General features: G+C 45.4%; 1 pseudogene; it reads right to left on the bottom strand.

Annotated features, from left to right (window-relative positions):
* Nucleotides 1–6,572: 6,572 nt before the first annotated feature.
* Nucleotides 6,573–7,208, bottom strand: LOC110148222 (non-histone chromosomal protein HMG-14 pseudogene; annotated as a pseudogene).
* Between the last annotated feature and the right edge of the window lie 212 nt (nt 7,209–7,420).

Genomic DNA, 7,420 nt, shown 5'->3' with positions numbered 1-7,420 from the left:
GTAAAATTTCATTCTTTTTTTTTTATAGCTGAGTAATATTCCATTGTGTGTGTGTGTACCCTACATTTTCTTTATCTACTAATCCACTCATGAGCACTTAGGTTCCTCCATAGTTTGCCTTTTGTAAATAATGCTGCTATGAACTTTGTACACTCAAAGTAGTACAATTTTCCCTCTCTTTGAAATTTTTCTGAGTTCTGGAAAATAAAGTGCACATGTAGTGTGCAGAAAATAATATATATTTCCATATAAATCTCATTATCAATAGAAAAGACCTCTGCTATGATTAGACATGTTTAAAGCAGAATCTAATGTCTATAAGGGTCATGCTTAGATGTTTACTGTATAAGGATATTTACTTTACACGGATACGAATTAAAAGTTAATCAGTCTGCTCCATTTTCTATTGGAACAATTATTTGTCTGACATTTTCTGCAGTTTATCTTCAATAGCCCATGGTTGGGATAACAGCTTTGTGAACAAGTGTGAGCCTTTCATTCTAAGAAAAAGTTTTGCCTCTGTATTTTAAGGGTGTTTTTTGATTGTTTTGAAGGTGTTAGGGATTTTCCTCCTTCAGGAAGAGTCTGGTAAAGAAGCAAAAATTCGGCCTTCCATGAAATTAGCACACAGGCAGGCTGAATATCCAAGGTCAGCAAACTGGAGGCAATAAATCATGGCATCTCAGCACATAGCCCATGGAGCCTAAATTAGAAAAAAACATCCATTATGAGAAATGAAATTCTTAATAATGAAATCCTATTCATGAATGGATGTATGTTGGGGAGGTTATGAAATGTGACTTGGAACAGGTTTGGGATGTTAATATCTGAGATTTCAGAAGATGACTGTCATAGATAATTGCAGTGCAAATAATAAATTGTGAGTCACTGTGCCACTTTTTTCTTTTAATATTCTACTCATGTCACACTCAGGAGAAAACACCTGCTACAGGAAGATGTAGAAGACATGGAGCTATCAGGAAAATCACTGTCAAAAGAGCCTCAGTGAAGATTTCCCCCAGGCTGGACATCCTGGATGGGTTCTGGGTGCTTCGTTGGGCTGACGGTATTTAATCCCATCCCACCTCCATGCCCTTTCAGAGGAGCCTGAGGCGCTGAGTTCTTGTGTAGTAAAATCCTTAGTCCTTGTCCTCTGCTCCTTCTTAGTGACCACACTGCTTCCCGGGACACACACCGCTGCCTTGTCAGAGCCCAGCATGGGCCTCATCTTCAGCCTCCGTTAGGCACGTGCTGAGTCAAGTTAATCTACAACTGGTATTTATTAAGTGAAATTAGGAAATGGGCTGCTTTACCCTTGGCTGGGTAAGAAAAAAGCTGTGTTTAGAGTGCGTTGATCTGGTTTCTTGGGCCCTACCTGAGTTACCCCAGGGAAACCAGGTTCAGGTTGCCTTGGGACCAGAACAGACTGGACTGAGCAGGATTTCAGCAGCCCTTTAGTTAAGCCAAATCGTCTCTGGCCTAGAGTAACCTCAAATCACTGTTGTCTTTATTTACGGAAAGCCTGGAGGAGTCCCACATGAGCTAATCATGTAGGTTTAATCACGTAGCTATCACATCACACACTTTTCATTACTATCCAGCACCACCGAACTCTATCCTAAGCAAGTGCAATATTTAATCCCATAAACAAAACAGGTGGGCTTCCTGTTTTTGAGACTGGGTAATTTATTTTAGTAGCTGCAAAGTCCTTAAAAAAAAAATTCCTTTCTCAGTATGGCTCTGAGAAGCCCAGTGGAAGTATAGCTGGTGAAATCCCTGCCTGCCAGCACAGGTGGTGCTTGTGGTAAAGAGCCCGCCTGCCAATGAAGGAGACGTGAGAGACACGGGTTCAATCCCTGGGTTGGCAAGATCCCCTGGAGGAGGGCATGGCAACCCACTCCAGTGTTCTTGCCTGGAGAATCCCCATGGACAGAGGAGCCCGGCGGGTTACAGTCCATGCGGTCGCACAGAGTCAGACATGACTCAAGTGACTTAGCACACGCAGACAAACTAAAACCTACCGAGCTTCCATGTCTCGTCAGAGGCAATTCAGCTGGTAATTGGCCGAGTAAAGACTTGAAAGCTGTACCTCTCGCCTCTTCATCCAGCTCCTCACACTCCCACATGTCCCCGTCAAGGCTGCCCGGCAGCGCTGGTGGAGGAGGAAGCTGAAACAGGGAGCGATGGGGCTCTTGCCTCAGACCCTCTGTGGGGCTGACCACAGCTGGAGGCCTGGCCTCTGGTGCCCGGGATCCAGTCACAGGTCTCGATTCTCCTATCTGAATGAGCCCCACCCTGGGGGAATCCCAGCCCTGCGGGCAGTTCCTGCTTGAGTTATGTGCGGCCTCCACGGCCTGAGACAGCTGTCGGGCCTGTGCCACGGGCTCCACCACTGCTCTCCACAGCAAGGGCGACCCGGGATGCTGCGCTCCTAAACCCGTCCTGAGGGAGGCAGGACACCTGTGGAATGTGGACACGAGTCATGTGACTAGCTGAAATTAGGAACCGTGATGCCCCGGGTTAACCTCCGACGTATCGCCTCTTCTCCTCGGTTCCTCCTTAGCCTTGTCGGCCCCGGCCTTAGGCTGGGGCTCCTGCGTGGAATCATCAAGCGGAACTGCGCGCCTGCGTGTTGTATGTTCTGTGCTGGCTCCGAGGTTGCCGCAGTGAGCAGAAAGGACACGGCCCCTTCGCTCAGAGAAATCGCAGACTGGAGGCACGGGCCGTTACAATACGGTAAGGGAAGCGCCGAGCTGTAAAGCTGTGGGGTGCCGGCAAGGACAGTCCCCCCAGCCCCGGGGTGGGAGGCGGTGTGCTGGGAGACTTTGCGGCACATGCCATCTTGCTCCTCCCATCCCTCACCTCCTCTCTCACTGAAATCCCCCGAGTGCCTGTTATTTAAGAGATGTTATCCCAGGTGTTATGGGGAGTTGCCTCCAGATTTCTGTGACCCTCGGTTCTGGACTACTTAAAACAAGTAAATCTTGTCTTCTCCCATTTCCTGATGCATTTGTTTCCCCACCACCCAGGAACCCAGTTCCCTTCACTGCCTCCAGGTTGTCCAAAGTTCCTCATCATCCCACCTCCCTGGCCTCTCCCTCCAAGAAGTGCCCCCGATCTCAGCATTTCCTCCAGCTCATGTCTGCCTGTTCCCAAACCCAAACTGCTGTTTTCTCAGACAGAGGCACGGGGATTAGATGAATTCTCTTTATTTCCCCTCTGCTGTGGGTTGAATATGTCCCCCTGTAAGGTATGTTGAAGTCTGAACTCCTGGCACCTGTGAATGTGACTTTATTTGGAAATGGGGTCTTTGTAGATACAATCAAGTTAAGATGAGCTCATAGAATCAGGGTAAAACCTAATTCAATGTCTTTATAAGAGGAGGGATGTTTGGACACACAGAGAGACACAGGGAGAGAATGCCATGGAGAGGCAGAGATTTATGTGCTCACAAACCAAGGAATAAGAATTGCCAGCAACCACCAGAAGCTAGGAGGAGTCAGGAAAGAATCCACCTAGAATGCTCAGGGAGAGCATGGCCCTGCGTATACCTTGATTTAGGACTTCCTCAAAGTCCTAAATTAGGACCAGTCCTGATTTAAGACTTGCCTCTAGAATTAAATCAGACAGAGGATGAGATGGTTGGATGGCATCACTGACTCAGTGGACATGAATCTGAGCAAACTCCGGGAGATGGTGAAGGGCAGGGAAGCCTGGTGTGCTGCAGCCCCTGGCATCGCAAAGAGTCAGACACGACTGGGCAACTGAACAACAACTAGAATTAAGTCACCCAGGCTGGTGTTTTGTTATGGCAGCCCTAGGAAACCAGTACATCCTGCTGAATCTGTTTACTTGTAGGGACAAAGGCATCTCTAATTCATGGAATTTCAGGTGGTATATGTCCCCTCCTCTGTGAATTGTCCCCACATACAGTCCTTGCTAAATCCCTTCTTGATCATGGCAAAAACAAGCTACTCCATCACCACCAACTGGTCAGAGTAGACAAGCAACCCAGAGCCATCTAAGCCCTGAATAAGAACAACCAAATCGATTCTGTTTTTCAAAATTCTGAAGGAAGAGGCACAGAGACGATGATAAGCAGGTAGTGGGTGCTGGGACTGTAAACTCTTAGAGAGTCAGGGCTGGAGTCAATGTCACATGCAAGCGGAAGTAGTGGGGAAGCAGGAACCACAAGAAAGCAGAGGGCCCTGCTCTACAGAGAGAAGAGGACCAATGTCCAGAGGCACAAACATGAGACAGAAAATAGTGACCATGGTTACTTTAGGTTTTGAGAGTATCTCAGTGCTTAACTCTAGTCCCACAAGACTTTGCAGCAGGCAGTAGGGAGCCACAGAAGATTCCAGGGAGTGGCAGGGGTTCTGTCCCTCATTTTATTTGGTGTTCTGTCTCTTCTACCATGTCACCCACTGCTGCCCTAGCCAACTATCTCTACTGGTCAGATTCATCAGAAACTCAGTGGCCTTGGGAATGAACTCAGTCCCTCCTGCTTAGGAAATCCAGATTTTGTCTGGATTTACCATCCAATCAAAGCACAGTGTGGAATTTTTTCATTTAGAAACTGAGATGACAACCAATGCAGCCTCTTACGGTCCCTTCTTCTGTATTCTTGAACAACTTGCACTGGAGCAAGCCAGCTTAGCCAGTTACCATGGACACCACTCTGTCACTATAATCAGAGCCGACAGGCAGCAGCTAACAGCAGATTTAACTAGTGTCTTGTCCTCTAGGGAAGGTACAGCTGAGGGAAATGTAGCTTTTCTCACTAACATAAATAGTTTAGTGTGCAGAACAGGGAAGTGAAATTCTATCAAATATCACAACCCATGTCCTTTTTGAAACAAGGAGTAAATACTGGCTGGGGAAACCTTGATCGTATTTGCTGTAAAGTCAGGAATATTCCAGAGTTGGGTCATGATCATTGTTTAGGTTTTCCCTAAGTTCCTGAGTTTTCCCTACGATCTCAGGCTTTCTCAGCTTCCTGTACCTAGTAACATCCAACATTTATACAGCACTTATAATATGCACATTACATACATTTGTTCATTTAATCCCTATAACCACTCTGTGGCATAGGTTTTATTACCAGTCCCATTTTGCGGATGAGAGTGGTAAGGTCTCTTCCATAAAGCTCTAGCCTGATGCCCCTGGGGTCAACTGGCTTTCCTCAGGAAGTGATGTTTAAGTGTATTCTAGGAGCACAGAGACTAGGGGAGATGGATATATAAACCAACAAATACAGAGCTCTGATGGATGGATATAGAAGGTAGAGAAGAGGTTCTTGCTACACTAGAGTCAAGGTAGATGTATTACCTAATCCTGAGTGTTGCTGTCATGATTTGGATACAACCAGAACATTTTCCTTAGGAGCAGGTATTTGAATGTGAGACGGCAATCAGGTGACTAAGACTCAAAACGGCAACCTGCAAAATATACTTCCTGCTTCACCTTCTTTCTCTTCCTCTCTCTACTCCTCCCCGGCACCCGCCCCCCCCCGGCACACCCATATGAATCTGGTTAATCTAGCAAGTAAAATATAAGATGTGTACCATGTCCTCCTAACCCGGATCATATTAACTGAGGTTTTTAGAGTACCTCATCACCAGATCTTGATAAATAGTACATAAAAGGAAGTGAAAGAATCACTTTCACTTTTTAACTGTGAAGCTTTTTCACAGATAGAAGACACGTAATTGAGCAAGACTTCTAAGCAATCCCAGTCCTGTCCCTCAACCCCCAGTCCTGAAAATCTGTGAGATTGGTGGTATTTAGAAAGCTGAAACTGCCGATGGCTGGTGAGATAGCCGTGATGGGTCAGAAGAGTTGCCTTAATCCATCAGTAGCTTGCAGGGTGATCTTGCGCAAGTCACTTCCCTCCCAAACCCGAGTCTCCCCATTTATAAACAGAGGAAGTTAGAAAAGTCCTTTGAGCTAGTTTATGAATTATGAAAACCACCCTCTACCCTACCCTATCCCCACCCCCCACCCCCGCCCAAGCTAAAGCAAGTCCCCAGGTTATATTCTTGGTACTTTTCCTTGTTAGCACGTAGCATTTTACTTCTTCTTCTTTTTTTTTTTTCTTTTATAACTGAGATTTTATTGGTTGTTTTGAGGATCACTACACAGACATTTCAATTTGTACACAATTCTTCACATACATACCAGAAATCTAAAATATCATGTAGTTGTGATTCTTAACAGTTATTCCAGTGACTTTCCAGCTTAAAATTTGGAGCAAACTTTCCTTAACAGGATATCAAGTACCAATATCTTCAAATATTGATATGTTGTTACATCATAAGTCCCACTGATTCACAATTTAATATCATAAACACTACATACCCAAACTGTCAATTGTTCACAGCACATTAACCAAGTTACTCGGAAAACTGGACTACCACGACCAAAGATGTTATAGTATAGTGCACAAAATTCTGACCAGGCGAGCCAAGATCAAAAAGTGGTTTGCTGTAGGAAATAATTCTACCAAAACAATATGGGAAGAGAAGTAATTTAAAGTGTTCAGGACATTAAATGCACAACTGACTCCAAACTGCCATTTAGTATGCTTTTGTATTATAGGATATAAAAGCTACCCCCCATCTATGGAATGTTAAGCTGACACCCAAGACAATCAAAGCCTCCCATATCCAATATCCCACTATTTTCTGGTTGAACCAAAAAATAAACAACCAGCAAATGATTTCACCTCTTAAAAAAAAGCATTTACACTTAAAAAATGGGATGAGGTGGGATTCCCTCCTTTTAAAAAATGTTTCTAGAGCTACTAAAAAACTTGCATTTACAAAATAGTTGATAAAAATATTCCTCTGGATTGTACAAGAAGGGAAACAGGGACCACTGACAGGACTGAGCCTGTGGTTATTAATCAGACTTGGCTTCTTTCTCTTAGCTTCCTCAGAGGCTGGGCTCTCCTCGTTTTTAGTCTCCCCAATTTCTGCAGGCAAGTCTTCTTTAGTCTCTCGGTTGGCCACTTCCGCCTGTTTTCCCTTTGCTCCTCTTTTCCCTTTTGTTTGCACTTTTTTGTCTGAAGATTTATCCTTTCCCGCCGCCTTTTTTGGCTTCGTTTCCACTTTTGCAGGAGCCGGTTTAGCTGACAACCTCGCCGATCTCCTTTTGGGCTCCTCTTTCGCCGCCCCCTCGGCGGAGCTGACCTTCCTCTTGGGCATCATGGCGGCGGGGCGGGCGAGAGCCGGGTGCCTGAGGCCTGAGCCGAGAGCCTTCGTGAAGCTAAGTAGCCTGACCGCTGCCTCTCCTCCCGCCCTTCTTCTTTTTTTAAAAAAACTGATTTAGTTGTCTCTATCAGTACTTGACCTCTCCAAAATACTTGAACTCCAGAGGGGCAGCGATTGTACTATTCACCACTATACTCATGTATTTT

Source organism: Odocoileus virginianus, chromosome 28 (assembly GCF_023699985.2).
Source record: "Odocoileus virginianus isolate 20LAN1187 ecotype Illinois chromosome 28, Ovbor_1.2, whole genome shotgun sequence".
NCBI lineage: Eukaryota > Metazoa > Chordata > Mammalia > Artiodactyla > Cervidae > Odocoileus > Odocoileus virginianus.
Note: the sequence above shows the minus strand (reverse complement) of the source record. Positions and strands in the feature narration are given on the sequence as shown.